The sequence below is a fragment of the Micromys minutus genome (genome assembly GCF_963924665.1).
Source record: "Micromys minutus genome assembly, chromosome: 21".
In the NCBI taxonomy this organism is placed as follows: domain Eukaryota; kingdom Metazoa; phylum Chordata; class Mammalia; order Rodentia; family Muridae; genus Micromys; species Micromys minutus.
The window spans coordinates 22861788-22875533 of NC_137956.1; positions in this window are offsets into that span (position 1 = coordinate 22861788).

The window sequence follows — 13746 nt, forward strand, 5'->3', positions numbered from 1 at the left end:
CAGCAGATGCTGGCGAGGCTGCGGAGAAAGAGGAACACTTCTCCACTGTTGGTGGGGTTGCAAGCTAATACAACCACTCTGGAAATCTGTCTGGCGATACCTCAGAAAATTGGATATAGTACTACCTGAAGACCCAGCTATTCCACTTCTGGGCATATACCCCAGAGACACTTTAATACACAACAAAGATATATGCACCACAATGTTCATAGCGGCTCTATTTATAATAGCCAGAAGCTGGAAGGAACCCAGATGTCCTTCAGAAGACGAATGGATACAAAAATTGTGGTACATATATACAATGGAATACTACTCAGCCACCAGAAACAATGACTTAACCAAATTCTTAAGAAAATGGCTGCATCTAGAGAAGATCATCCTGAGTGAGATAACCCAGTCACAAAAGAACAGACATAATATGCAGTCACTGATAGTGGGATGCTAACCCCAGAGGCTTGCACTCCCCCAGAAACAACTCACAGACTGTATGAAGTCCAAGAAATAAAGAAAACAAAAAATATACATATATTCACAAAACAAGAAGACTTTGACTGTTTCCATGTTGCATTTTGTTTTGCATGTACTTTACGCTTATTGCAACTAGTACGTTTTCAATGCATACTGTCAAGCCCTTGAAAAAAATCAAGTACTGACTAAAAAACATATTCACATGGTTTTATGTAAAATTTATTTTAATGTCTGAAAAAACAGTACTGACAAAAATGTATAATTTTAAGCAAAAAATGTTTAAAATCTTTACATTTATCTTTGTTTTGCAAAATAAAGTCGTTTAAAAAATAAAATAAAAAAAAATTAAAAAAATACCATATGTAACTTTAAATTTTGTAATAATTATAAGTCAGATAATATATTTGCTTTACAGTTAACATATTGATGATTTATACATTAATGTTTATCATTATGTAAGATAAAATGACTCTGGTGTCAACATATTTTACTTTGTTAATGGTAGAACATAAATGTCACTATTTCTAACACTAGGGGTATATTGTTGATAAGCATTACAAAATATCTTGTCTTTTCTTTTTACCAGAAATATAAACAATTTTTCTACTTACATGTTTTATTTGTGTTAAGATCTTAAAATCAACATTTCATGTACTTATCCAATAAATAACAAACATTAGAAAACAGTTTTTATGATATGGAACCTAGGATTTCCAGGCTCATTGTATATGTATTAAGCCAACATCCCACTGATAAAAACAGTAATTCAAACAAAAAAAAAAGAGATGTAGAAAGATAATTTTTAAACGAGTACAATTAGTGTGATTCAGCACACATTTCCTGGACTGATATATCTATATTTTAGTTACTTTTCTATTGCTGTCATAAGACATCATGACTAAGGCAACTTATAAGAGAAAGTGTCTAATTGGGAGCTTGCTTACCATTTCAGATAGTCCATTTTCATTATGTGGGAAGCATTGCATCAGATAAGAAGGCATGGTGCTAGAACAGTGCTTAGAGTTTACTAGTGGGCCGATGAATTCTGGGTTAAAACATAATTTTTAAGGGATTTCTTTTGTTTTTTTTTTTAATTCTATAAGTGACAGAGCCAACAGCTGTTTGGTTTAATATTCTCAGCCACCAACAATAATCATTTACTTTTCTTCCCACTTTTCCTCCTTTTTTATAGATCAGAAAACAAAGTACTGTAAATTTTGTTTTTGAAAAACAGTACTTTGTGATCTTCTTTGCATGATAGCAACTAATTTGTGACAGTCTTTTGTCTGTCTGGCAGCTAGCTCAAGTTAATATTTGTTCCATTAAGGTTCCCCAGGAGTGTGATGCTGTTATTGTTCACAGAATAACAGAAAAATAACACAGAAAATGAGATAATGGCTTATTTTAAAAAGATCAGAAGCTATTCTGCTGTGGAAAAATGCATATAATACTTCAAAAAATTCTAAATACAAAAGGTATATTTAAAATATACAGGGATCTGAGAAAAATTCACTGTCAAATTAAATTAATTGCATTTATTAATATAAACTTAGAAGATACACTGAAAAAAAGAAGATACACTAAAATACTAATAAAATATATTTCAGATTATCACACACCTTTTACTAATAAAAATTGCATAGCATATCTTTTCTAGTTTCTTAGATAACAGTTTTTGGAATTTTTTCCACATAAACTAATATTGGGTGATTTTTTAAAGCTAGAATTTAAAACTATGAAAAAATATTTTAAACATTTTAAAGCATAACTTATAATCATGAGTTCTAAATTTAAATCCAACATATTTTATTTTATACCTATACAAATTCAGGTAGTTCAATGCTTCTTGGTGCTTTATTTTCCTCACCTAAAAGTGAAATTTTCTTTATAATATTTTATAACAAATAATTAAAGAACAGTACCTGGCACATGGGCTATGTACAATGAATCTTAGTAAACTTTTGTGGTTCAAATGAAAATGGCTCCCATAGGCTCACATATTTTAACATTTAGTTGCCAGTTGATGAAATTGTTTGGGAAGGACTAGGAGGTGTGGCCTTAATGGAGGAGGAGTGTCACTTGAGGTTTCAATAGCCCTTATTACCCCTATGTCTCTCTCTCAGTGTGTCTCTGTGTCTGTGTCTCTGTCTCTTTCTGTCTTTCTGTCTCCTGTCTTTCTCTGTCTCTCTGTCTGTCTCTCTGTCTGTCTCTGTCTCTGTGTCTCTGTCTCTGTCTCTCTCTCTCTCTCTCTCTCTCTCCCTTTATTTCCATATGTAAACTCTAAGCACTGTTCCAGCACCATGCCTTCTTATCTGATGCAATGCTTCCCACCATAATGAAAATAGACTATCTGAAATGGTAAGCAAGCTCCCAATTAGACACTTTCTCTTATAAGTTGCCTTAGTCATAATGTCTTATGACAGCAATAGAAAAGTAACTAAAATATAGATATATCAGTCCAGGAAATGAGTGCTGAATCACACTAATTGTACTCGTTTAAAAATTATCTTTCTACATTTCTTTATTTTATGTAAGTGCCTCATGCAAGAAAAGGATTGGAGCAAAGTATTAATGATAGTGGAAAGGAAAATTGTAATTTCTGTCTAATAATGTAAGAAACTGATGTGATTATAGAACTATACTTAGTAAAAATACATTTCTTAATATTTAAGAAGAACTATGTTTTCTTAAATATCTGCAAAATTTTTGTTCCCACTAAAAGCACCATTTGGATATTGTTTCAGATATTTTAAACTGGAGTTTATTTTCAGTAAAAGCATGGCTTTTATCTCTTATACATAAGATGATTCTTTTACATATCATGTGTCACTATGGATATAATGACGACTAAAGAAAATGCTTTAGTAACATTTTCATTTACATTTAAAATTTTTAATTAAAATCTAATTATATCACTTCTCTCCTTGTTTTTCCCTCCAACACCTGCCATATTCTCCCGCAACTCCATCTAAAATTTATGGCCTCTTTTTCTTTGATTGCTATCTATGAAGAAATATATAAATACAACATGCTAATCTATTTTTTGTTGCTTGCGTGTATACAATTCCAATGCTTATCATTTGTGTTGGGTAACCGATTAGAAGGTTCATTCTAGGAAGAGACTACTTCTTCCACTTTCAGTATTCAGGTTCCTGGAGTTATTTTTCTTGGATCAGGACCTCAAGAGATTTATACTTTCTGCATTAGCATATCTATTGGTTTTGTTATTGATCAGGTCTTGTTTAGGCAGCCATACTGTTGAGATACTGTGAGTGCAGCTTCCCAGTCATTTTCAGGAGATACAATCTTACAGAAGGTTTCTTGGTCTTCTGGCTTTTGTAAACTTTCTGACCCACGGTATCCTTGAACCTTGGGTGCAGTTCTGTTATAGATATTTTTATCTGTTTGTCCTAGGCTTTTTATGATCAATTTTTTTTCTTGCATTATGAACAGAGGTAACTTTCTGTAAAGATCTCCTTTTGCTGCAAAGAGAAGCATCTGCTATGTAATATGAGAATTAAAGTTATCTTAATGTATATGGAAAAGTTTTAGAACAAAGCAAGGAAGTGTGCTTGTCTAGAAAACTGGAAGTCATAGGTTCTTCTCTCAGATTTATGCCCTCACTATCCACAGCTACTTGACTAGGATTTCTGTACAGGAAATGATTTCTCTCTTGTTAAATGAGCCTTAAGAGCAATTAGATAAATATAGGTTACTACCCCAATATGAGTGCCACTATTACATCTTTAGAAATATCTTGCAGTTGTGGTTCATAAACAACAACACACGATTAAGACCATTGTTTGCTTTCTTGTTTTAGAAACTTGCACAGCACCGTCTAGTGCTATAAAATAAAGCTAGATTGTAGGAAAGCTGTTTTCAGGTTAGATATACCATCAATCTTCCAAGTCCTGTCCAAACAGCATTGAATTTTCAGCAATAAATGCTTGCCTTCAGTTCAAGAGAATCAACCAAGAACAATGACAATGAGCTACCCAGTTTTGTATTACCCTGACCCAACAGCTGGAATGGAGGTTTTTCATGCTACATACGTGAGTTTTGATACCTGCCTACTCTATGGCTCTCAGGAGGAGCATCAATAACTCAAAGACCCTCTCTCTACTCATGACAGTTTAAATATAGACAGCACGAGTTCTTAAGGCAGCAAACATGCTACATGTTGTTTGTCCCTGCCTTCATTTTCTCCTCCTGTATTAACTTTCTACTCACTTCTCCAATTAAAGGCTCTCTCCCTGTTTTTCCCATCTTTCCTTTTATATCAACTTTTACATTAACTTTCAGCCCCTTTCTAGTGTCTCTATCCCTTCATGGTCCTTTTTACTTGCCTGGTTACTCCAAGTTAATAAATCTCATCAGGAAATTTGGAGATAGGAGGCTTCAGTGAGACAGTATATGAGGTTTTTGTTTTGGTTTTGGTTTTTTTCTCTGTTTCTGGGTTACTTTACTCAATATAATGTTTTTTTTCTGCTTTTGTTATTAATTGTTTTAAGTATAGTCATTTTATTTATTTTTATTGACAATAGATGCTTCTCTTATACAATACACCTTAATCACAGTTTTTCTTTCCTTCATTCCTCCAAGCTGGTTCTCTTACCTTTACAGATACACTCCCACTCCACTTTCTTTTCAGGAAAGAACAGGCCTTCAAAAAGACAACAATCAAACAGGACAAAACAAGAAACAAGACAAACAGAAAACCCTCACATCAAGGCTAGATATGTTTTCCATAAGAAAAAAACATCCCAAGAGCAGGTAAAGGAGTTAGAAGTACACCCACTTCCACTGTTTAGAAGTTCTACAAAACACAAAACTAGCAGCTATAACATACAGTATAGGTGGTACAGACCCATGCGGGCCTCTGCTTCATGCCTTCAGTCTCTGTGAGCTCTTGTGAGCCCTTCCTAGTTGATTCAGTGAGCCACAACGTTCTCCTGGTGTCCTCTATTTCCATGACCCCTACAATCTTTCCTCCCCTTCTTCCATGGGTCCCTAAACCTCCAAGAGATAGGGGTGGGGAGACCCAATAAAGACCTACTGTTCTCTCTCTCTCTCTCTCTCTCTCTCTCTCTCTCTCTCTCTCTCTCTCTCTCTCTCTCTCTCTCCCTCTCCCTCTCCCTCTCTAACTTTCTCACTCTGACTGATGCACATGGATTAGGATACTAAACTCCCAGCTATTGCTCCAAACTTTTGCATTCTACCATAGTGATTTAATTCTCTAAAAATGTTGTAAGCAAGCCTTCAAATCAATACTTTCTTTTATAAAAATTTCCTCAGTTTTGGTGTCTTCTCACAGCAGTAGCACAGAAACAGAGACAACGTTCATGCTCTGAATTTTTTTAAGAATGATACATGGCAAGGAAATGAAACTGAATAAAATATATAAGAACAGAACCTTCATCCTGTCAGCAAGCAAACAAGGCCCTTGGTCCTACAACAATAAAGAATTAGTTGTTATTAATAAACTGAAGTTTTGATTTACAGTGCAATTTAGCTTTAGAGTTTAATTAGACTTCTTCATGAAGACCTCCTTCTTGGTTAGTGTTAGGCACTGAAATCATGCACTAACACCATGTTAAGTTTCAGTCTGTGGTTTTAAATCTTATGGTACTTCATTTATAAACTTGAGTGCCCATGTGCTTGGTGCTTATATGTTTTGATTTTTAATATTCAATTGTTGCATTTTTTCCTTCAGTGTGTAGGGAGTTTCATCCCTTATATAGTCTGATCAGGTTTGGTTTGATGTTTATTTTTTAGATATTCAAATAGCTATACCTGCTTGATGTTTATTCCATTTGCTTGGAATACCTCATTCTATCTTTTTAACTTAAAGTATCATTTATTGTTGCTTGTGAGTTGTGTTTCTTGAACACAATACAAATGTGAATCCGGTTTTCTTATCCAATCATTTAGGTCGTGTCTTTTCATTAGGTAGTTAAAACCTTTAATATTAAGAGTTATTGAGTATTACATAGTAATTCTTGTTATTTTTCTATTTTTAATAAATTGAACAAGAATAGCTTCCATATGGCTGTTACATTTGAATGCTTAGTCACCAGCCCCCAGCTTGCTGAAAGAATTGTAGTATTGGAGATGAGATTTAAGGTTTCAAAAACCCATGCCATGTCCAGTCTCTCTCTCTCTCTCTCTCTCTCTCTCTCTCTCTCTCTCTTCTCTCTCTCTCTCTCTATCTGCTGCTGCTGCTGCTGCTGCTGGTGAGTCAGGATGTAAATCTCTTAGATACTGTTGTAGCACCTTGATCATTTGTTTCCTACCATGATGAATGGTTATGGTGTTTCCCCATAGCAATAAAGCAGTAACTAATTTTTGAATGCCTAATTCCACTGAGATTAACCGAATTTCACTGATGCCCAAAAGAACTTGAAGTTTGGTTAGATTCGTTTTATATTCTTCTTTGTGGAGTGCAATTAAAATATATAAATAAATTTTCTGTTCCCTCAAGGGGTTAAATGAGACAAAGGGTGTTCCATCTTTGAAGAAATTTGTAAAGACACCATCTGCCCCTCATCTCTTCTCTCCCAAAATCTCTCTTACCATCAGCCTTTTGCAAAGATCAAAGTATGAGCTTAAGGCCATATCCTGTTCTCCAAAGTTGCACTTAGCTTATCATCAGAGCTGTTTTGAATTATCCAACAACATAAGAATGTTAAGCCAGGATCTGACCACTCAAGAGTGAGGCACAGGGCCTCTTTGCATTAGGACTGAAAACTCAGAGAAACCACTTCTGGGCATATTTGACTGCTTGATTTGGCATGACTATATCCTCTTCTGGAGAAGCCTTTTGCCTTACTCAGATGCTTACTCAGATTCTCTTGAGATTCAGTTTCATTTTTTTTTTTAACACCATGATGTAAATCTAAACTGCCCAGTGGTTGTTACCTCTTTCTTAGTGGCTCCAGTCAGCATAATATCATCAATACAATGGATCAGTGTGATGTTTTGTAGAAGAGACAGGCAATCAGGACCTTTTTGAAATGTGTTATGATACAGGACTGGATAATAAAAATAATTTTGAGGTAGAATGGTTAACATATTCTGACAACCTTGCCAGATAAAAGCAAATGGCTTTTGTTGGTTGTAGGGAGCCGTTTGTGCCGCACCCAAACATGGCGCCGGCTTCCCGCCGAGAACTCAGCAAACAGAGCTGTTGCCCAGCCAAGAGACTTAATGCGCATGCGTCACATACGTCATAGCCCGCTCTCGGGGCATACTATTGAGTTACTGGAGGGCGCACCAATCAGGTAGCGACACGAGTCTCTTAGGCATATATAGCAGTGCATTTCTCCCCCACGAGAGAGGAAGATAGTGGAGAGATTGCGGGAGACCCCACGTGGAGGGATGGCAGAGAGATACCACGTGGAGAGAGACCCGATAGGAGAGATTGCGGGAGGCCCCACGTGGAGAGAGAGTGGACAGAGAGATCGCACGTGAGAGACTGCACGTGAGAGGTCGCCTAGACAGTAGAACCCGGTAGGGAGTCCCCGGCTCAGAGAGAAGCTTCCTGCTCAAGAAGTCCCCTGCTCAGAGTGCTGTACAATAAAGGTTGTCCGCAGAAGAATCTGTTTGTTTGTTGCACGCCTGTTCCTACCGGCGGGAAGCGTGGGCGCGTGACAGTTGGTTCTTACAAACAAATACTGAGATAAAAAGCATTTTTTAGGTCAATAGCTGCATACTAAGTACCAAGAGATATGTTAATCTTCTCACATAAGGAAACCACAGGTGCTCTAGAAGCTGCAAATGAAGTCACTACTTGATTAAGTTTGCATAGACAACTATAGGTGACTGCATTATTTATTTATCTGCACAGTCTAAATAAGAGAACTAAAAGTAGATGTGGTGGAAACCAACACTTTATGTATTTCAAGTTCTCAATGGTGACAGTAATTTAAATAACCCTTCCAGAGATGTGAAGTGCTATTTTTGTTCACTATTTTTCCTGGTAGAGGCAGTCAGGCAGAGATAGATCACTGGGATCAGGCTATTCAAGGGTAGGTTCTGCTCCAAGTCTTGTCTGATTGATTTCTGATTCTCATCAAGAGATGGACATGTCATACTGCATATGCCTGCACCATGGACTATATCACAGAAGCTTTCATGCCATCTCCACTATGATGGATTGAACTCTCTGAAGCTATGAGACAAAATAAAACATTCCTTCCTAAAATTGCTTGTCAGAAATATGTCACAGCATAGAGAAAATGACCAATGGAGCACATAACTATGTATACATTCAATATTTTGAATTTTGTGACATCTTTGAACCTCTGACTTTTAGCACTTAGTGGTTACAAGACAGATAAACCAGAAAGTGAATAGATTTATTCTGTAGTTCTCCATTATTTTTTCAATTTTAAATTTACCAGCACTTAGCCTGTACCTAAAGGATAGCAATGAAAGTAATAATAGTCAAAAATTAATTAAATGACTGTATTTTAGTCACTAACTCTTTTTGTAGGCATTATGAAGTAAAAGAATGCAGATTGAGCACTTTGTAAGTGCCATAAAATTGCAGTGCAAGCTTGATAATTATGTTCTTCATTATTTTTAACATATATCAAGATAAATATAGCATTTCTTTCCACTTTTAATAGCATGCATTAGTGTAAGAAGATGAGAAGAAGGGCGTTCATCTCACAGTGTTATAGTTAAAGGCAATGACAAAGAAGGGGTGTGACATTAACGATGTGCAAGCATCCAGGCTGTTAATTGACATTGATTACATAATCATTCTATAAACTATGCACACAGTTGAAAGAAAATAACATGTGCCATCTTTGCATGGCTGTAATTGCGGACAACAACCATCTTAAAAGCAAGAATATAATGAAATTTTTGATGGATAAAAGAAATTGTTTCTTGTCTCAACTGAATCAATATTTCACTATGGCAAACCAGTTGATGTATAATAAATTTCAAATACTATTAATTTATTGTCACTTGAAAATTTAACTTTCATCAAAAGTTTCTTATTAATAATGCCAATTATATCTAAAAAACTGAGCTACTCCTTACATGAATGCCTTTCTCCTTTTTCTTAAATTTAAAAAGTAAATGGTGAAATTTTGAAAAAAAATCGAAATATAGTTATTTAGAATTTATTGCTTGAAATTGTATGTCTTTTTAAAAGTGCTGAAATTTGAATCAGATCCTTGCACAGCTTTATACTGAACTGCTTCCCCAATGCTTAATCTAACTCTTGCTTGACTTAGATTTGAAATATACAAGGTGAATATAACCACAGAATAGTATAAATGAAACCATGTCTTTTGATCTTAGATCGTAATTGGTTATACAAAGGCTGATTGAATCAAATGCAAATCTGGAGCCATATATAATTTATCAAAGGCATTATAGATTATTTTTATCACAGTACAATTTTGTTTTCAGAAAACTTTCTAGATATTTGAGTCATAATAAATGAAAAAGATCAAATAGTTTTCCGAATATTATCCAATTAGTGAGGAAAGTATTAAAGTTTAAGGAAGAGGATATTATAATGCACTCATGCAATGTTAAGAAATCTTTAGCTTAGTCAAAGGAAAAAACCCAAGTAAATAGCTACCCCCTTTTCTTTGTATGTACGTGGAACAAAGTCTTCTTCCTGTCTAGCTTTATTCATTTATTACATTGTATATGATGAGAGAAACAGACAATTTTAAGATAGACAAAAGCACCTTGTACAAAAAAAAACTTCAGGATATTCTCCAAATATTCAGCTCTTATGTGAAGGGCTGGGTATTAAATAAGAATCTATTGATCACATAAAAGATACATATGGTGAAGCTTATTCATAAACCAAGTGCTTTGTAAGCCAGACAATCTAGTCAAATTAGTGATCTTTAAATGAAAAATGATTGAGGAAGACAATAAATATAGCCATTGGTGTCCACAAACGCATATGCACCCTCTTCCAATAACATGTACACACATAGAGACATGCACATGAACACATTCATGCACATGCATGCAGAGAGAGAGAGAGAGAGAGAGAGAGAGAGAGAGAGAGAGAGAGAGAGAGAGGGAGGGAGTGAGGGAGGGAGTTAGGAGGGGAAGAGGAGGGGATCAGAGGGGAGAGGAGAGGAGAGGAGAGGAGAAGAGAAGAGAAAATACAGAGGGGACAATAAGTATGTTAAATATGGCTTCCCAACCAAAATATTCATTGACAAAAAAAATGGAATTTTAACATAATCAACTGATTTAAAATATAGCTGATTGTGGAAAGAGTTAAAATTATCTCGTCATACATTACATATGTACCTGCTTTAACTTACATTTTATTGTTGTGATAACATTTATGACCAAAAGCAATTTGTGGAAGAAAAGGTTTATTTTATCTTACTGCTTATAGCCTATTACTAAGGGATGCCAGGGACCCAGCAAAGCCATGGAGAAGAACTGCTTATTGCCTGCTCTTCATGGCTTGTTCAGCTTGCTTTCTTATACTACTGAAGAATGCCTTCCAGGGTGGTATGACCTATAGTGGGTTAGAGCCTCCTACATCAACTATTAATTAAGAAAACACTCCCACAGATTTGCCTATTACCCAAGCTGAAAAGGCATTTTTAGAAGCTTGATTGATTCTTTGTGCATTTCACATCATGCACGCCAATTCCATTCATCTTCCCATTACTCCATATCTATCCTCTGCCTTTGCAACTTCACCCTGTAAAAAATAAACAAAGACAAACAAAAACAAAACCAATAAATAAGGAAACCCCTAAACAACAGCAGCAACAACAACAGGAACATATTCCCCCATGGAAGCTGTAGTGTGTCACAGTGTGTCCCACAATTTACTTTTTTGCTCAAACATAATTACTTGCAAATGTTCATTGCAGTGACTCGATCTGCTTCAAGGCCTTTGGCTTCTGTCAATACTAGATGCTCATTGGAACTTGTGTCAGTTATCCTGCAGTTGCTCTCTGTCATGGACATGCTGTAGCTTTGATTCTGCCAAACTGGCTCTTTCCCACACTCTAGTAGATCATAGATGGGATAGATTTTGGGGGGAGTGAGTGTGGGGAGCAATTTAAAGCTCTGGATCTGGGCCTGGGTGGTATCTGAGTTGGTCAGCCCACCAGCCCTTCTGCACCAATGCTATCGGGGCAGGTTTTTCACACCCATACCACCAGGACCAGCTCTCCAGCGCTGCCCTGGGATAATCATGTCCTGTTCTTCCATTCTCATGCTGTTGGGGCTGGCTTTCCCCTGCCCACCTCACCAGGGCCAGCTCTACCTCTCAGGAGAGGGTTGGGGTCAGATCTCCCAAAGGTGTAATGGGTGAGGGATTGGGATAGCTCGATGCAGTCCTCAGATACCAATATAGGCCCATCAATATAGCCCAGACCAGAAACATCCTCATGGACTTTGGTGGTAATGTAGGCTACAAACATCAATACAGAGCTCTCTGTAACACGGGTCAGAACCTCACCCTGGCCTTGGGTGGGAATGCAGGCTACTCACTATGCTGACTCTCCAGTTCCTTCTCTCTTAATGTGTATTCACTGTTCTGGTCAGCTTCTCTTTCTCCTCTGTGTTTGCACCACTTACTTGCTCATCTTAGTGGGGTCCAGGCCTCTGGTGGTCCTCCACTTTGCCTGAGCTATGTCGCCGGGAGGCATTTTTTTTTTCTTTTTAAGAATTGAAGTTACTTCTTGTCAGATGACACTGGCATGTGTCAAGTTGACAAAAAAAATAGTACAGTTTGTGAAATTGAAGTTAAGGAGGGAGAAAAATTGGTATTGCATGAAATTAGGGCAAATTGTGGGATATAACATCAAGAATATTTTTGGAACACAAAAGCAGGTCAGATGACTGATCACACTAAAGGTAAGTCGTTCTGAGACTCTAACCCTGACATCTGAGGACCACATCTAGCCATTGGCTCATCCCACACTTACCCCCTTCTCTGGGATTCTAATCCTGACCTTTAAGGACCAAGTGACTATTCTTCACACAAGATTCCAAGTGCCTTCCTTCTTTCTTTATTTGGGACTTCAAATTTGTCTGAGGATGTGCGGCCAGCCACATGCTGAGCTAGATCTTCTTTTTCTCTTTCTGGGACATTAATTTGGTATTCTGAGAACTTGAATTTAGTGTCTCTTTGCCCTATAGGGAACTCTCCATTGGATTTTAACCTTGCCATCTGATGCCTTCTCCCTAAATGCTTCATCATTCCACATGTCTTGCCTTTCTGAGAACTCAGGCCACGTGCTTGTTTACCCCAAAGTCATACCTGACTTCCTTCACTCCACATTTGAAGCTCTATTTTCACCATCTAAGGAACTACACTGAGCAACTTACTGTACACACAATCATCCTGTTTGCTTCCCTTTGAGAGTTTAAGCAGCCACCTTGCTCTGGGTCATATGCTTATTCCCAGCCATTCCTCCTTTTCTCCTTTAATGTTGGCTATCTAAAGACCTGTGCTCAGTCATTTGCTCATCTTACAGACATTCCACCATTTTTCTTCTTTCTGAAACTCAAAGTCAGCTGTCCAACAATCACTGCCAGGTGCCCATTTGACTTTCAGACATCCCTGTCTATCCATCTCTCCATTTGGGATCCTAACCCAGCAACTGAAGACGGAAACCAAGTTACTTGCTTACCCCACAGCTAATAGCACTCCTTTTCCTTCTTTATGACACTCCAAACCCCATAATCTAAGGATGTATATAGCAAATGTCTGCTCACCTCACAGGTAGCCCTCTCTTTAACAAGTCTCTGTGACTTTAATCCTGCCAACTGAGGACTCATACTGTTTGATAACCTGTGCCAGCTCACTTCCTTGTTCTGTATGCATTTCTGCATTGTCCCCACCCCTTTCTGGGACTCTAACCCCATCATGTGAGAACATGTGCTGAGCCAACAGGTTCATTTTACAGTTATCCCTGCCTTCCTTTCCACCTGGGGCTCTAATCCTGCCATCAGAGCAAAGAGAAAACAAAACAGACTAGACATGGCCAGGTACAGCAAATCAGGCATAACAGAGAGAATGGGAAAACAGAATAGCAAAGAAGAGAGGAAGAGGGAGAGAAAGAGGAAGAGAGAGACTGAGAGAGAGTCAGAGATAGAGAGAGATAGAGAGTGAACGAGAGAGGGAGGGGGGAGAAAAGACAGAGAATAGCAGATTATAAGGAGGATCAGTGTCTGGGGAGGTTTTAAAAGCCAGGATGCCATCCTGTGGGCTTTGGAATTTATAATGGGCATTTGTGTATACGAGCTATCAGAGTTTGGAGG